The sequence below is a fragment of the Halichoerus grypus genome, chromosome X (genome assembly GCF_964656455.1).
Source record: "Halichoerus grypus chromosome X, mHalGry1.hap1.1, whole genome shotgun sequence".
Lineage (NCBI taxonomy): Eukaryota > Metazoa > Chordata > Mammalia > Carnivora > Phocidae > Halichoerus > Halichoerus grypus.
In genome coordinates this window covers 40,414,922-40,417,389 of record NC_135727.1, presented here as the reverse complement: position 1 = coordinate 40,417,389, position 2,468 = coordinate 40,414,922, and the positions used below count along the sequence as shown (strand labels likewise).

Genomic DNA, 2,468 nt, shown 5'->3' with positions numbered 1-2,468 from the left:
CCCAGTGTATTTGTTGATGGCACCACCTTTCGCTCTCAAAAGCGCCCTGGTTCAGGTAACAGTGTAACCCTGTTATATGGGAACCCTACTCGTGGAAGACGTACTCTGGTGTTTGAGCTCTATCCTGGGAGCAAAGACGAGCCACCGAGGGGTTTAAGCAGGGTGCTGACCGGGTCGGAGTCACTCAGTTAAAGTGGCAGTGATGTGAAGAGCGGATTGGGTGGGGGGCGAGAGTGAAAGAGGGAGAGGGGATGAGGGCAGCCAGGGCGAGAGAAGACCCATTTACAGTAGATCTGGGAGAAAAATGCCACAGAACCTGGTGACGTTTTGACGTTTGACGTTTGATTGAGGGAGAAGGATGCCTGAGTGCCCGGCGGACGCTGGTACCGTGGAGTACTGGGGATGAGGCTGAAGTTTGGTTGAGGAACTGCTCAGTCCCAGGTACCCCGCCCGGGGCACCTCGCCAGGAGGGCTCAACGGGCAGCCTTTGCAGCCAGCGGAGAGGAGGCCATCGATACACTTTTTTTTTTTTTTTTTACAGGCATAACTCATTATAATTTATTTTATAACTAAATAACAAAAAAGCTACTAGCTGAAAAGAACAGTGGAGATTTGTTTTCCAGTATTCTTTGATTTGGACTTCCCTACCCCCGCTCCTTGCCAACTGAGCTCACTTCTCACCATTAGTCCAAAATGCTGACTTCTCTCCACCAGGCCTTCTGGCACACCACACCACCGGCCTCTCCAGTTCAGAGAAAATAGTGTCGGGCCTGTGGCTCAACAGTCTTTATCCTACTATGGTTCCAGCTTCAGGTGCCTGAGTACATGCCTTTGGTCACTGGAGACTTTTAAACAGCACCAGCTGGTGCTCTGGCTGATTTGGACCTTAAATGCCACTACCCGCCAGACAGGGGGCTCCAACTGGATTCCAAATCTGTTCCTCAAATTATTTTTCAAAAAAGATTTTTGAAAAAGAAACTTAGGAATGTTCTCAAATAAAGTCTCTACGTCAGCTTTTGGCTGATAATATTTGAAATTACAGATAATAAATATGACCTCCCCATCAGGTGTGAGACGAAACCAGCAGCTTCTGGGGCTTGGTCTACAGTGTTCAGAAAAAGGCAGTGCCTTAAAGAGTCAGACTAGTGACGTCGCAGCCCCAGTGGCCTCTGTCAATGAGGCCTTGCCAATCCCCAGCGGACAGACACACAGTGTCCAGCTCCAGTCCTCGGGCCCTCCCCTCTTCCTGAGATGCAGAAGCAGGATCAGTGCGAGGGGCGCAGCCCGTACTTCTGCTGGAGGATGGCTGCAGTACTCTCCAGGGCACAGCCTGGACGAATGATGTCAAACTTTCCAGGTACAGACAAATCAACCACAGTTGAGCCCAGGCGATACTCGGGGCTCTGGCCATCCCCAGTTGGTCCCCCATCAATGACCAGGGACAACTGAGGCCAGAGGTCCTGGAACTCCTCGACATTCAGAGAACTGGCCTGGGAGCTAAGGTTGGCACTGGTGAGAGCGACTGGTCCCCCGAACACCTGGACCAAATCCTGTATGAAGGCATGGTCAGGAATCCGGATGCCTACAAGAGGAGTAAAGGGGTTCAGGTCCTTATTGAGCTCCTCCGAGCGTTCCAACACCAGGGTCACTGGTCCTGGTAGTAAGTCTTTCAGGAGTCCCTCAGGTACCCTCACATGGCAGTACCTGTAGACGTCCGCCACGCGGCCCAGGCAGACGGCCAGCGGCTTGGCCTCGCTGCGGCCCTTGAGGCGGTACACAGCGCCCAGTGCCGCTGAGCAGCTCGCAGAACAGGCCAGGCCGTACAGCGTGTCGGTGGGGACGGCGCGCAGCTCGGCCACGGCGGCCCGCAGCGCCTCGGTCCAGCCGGCGCGCTCCGGGCTTGCGGCCCGCACGGCCCCGCTCCCCGGGAGCCGCAACAGCCGGGCCCCCGGCGCCGCCGGAGCGGAGCTCGGCGGGCAGAGGAGGCGGCCCCTCCGGGCGGAGCCCCCCCGGCCCCTCGCTCAACCCCACGCTGGCAGCCACCGCGGCCCTCAGCCCATCGATACACTTTTGCCCAAATGCCCTCTCCAGATAGTCCTGAAGCCGCAGGGCTGCAAATGAGGCCAGGCTCGAGTATTCTGGGTGTTCGAATCCAAAGGACAAGGAGAAGTTGGGGGAGGTCATGGAACCCCAGGAAAGATGGGCTATACGGGAGAAAGGTAAAAAGGGTTTTAAAATGCACAAGATAAAAATCTGGGTTATAGGTTATCTACAGAAGGAAAATAAATAGAAGCCAACAGAAGGTTCCGACAGAAAGAGACGGGGGTCTTTTGATAATTATAGACAGGGGCGCCTGGGTGGCTCAGTCGGTTAAGCGCCTGCCTTCGGCTCAGGTCATGATCCCAGGGTCCTGGGATGGAGCCCTGCATCAGGCTCCTCTGCCTGCCTCTGTCTCTCTCTGATAAATA

General features: G+C 55.3%; 1 pseudogene; it reads right to left on the bottom strand.

Moving 5' to 3' along the window:
- Positions 1 to 1,032: 1,032 nt before the first annotated feature.
- On the bottom strand, positions 1,033 to 2,184 carry LOC118541663 (threonylcarbamoyl-AMP synthase pseudogene; annotated as a pseudogene).
- Between the last annotated feature and the right edge of the window lie 284 nt (positions 2,185 to 2,468).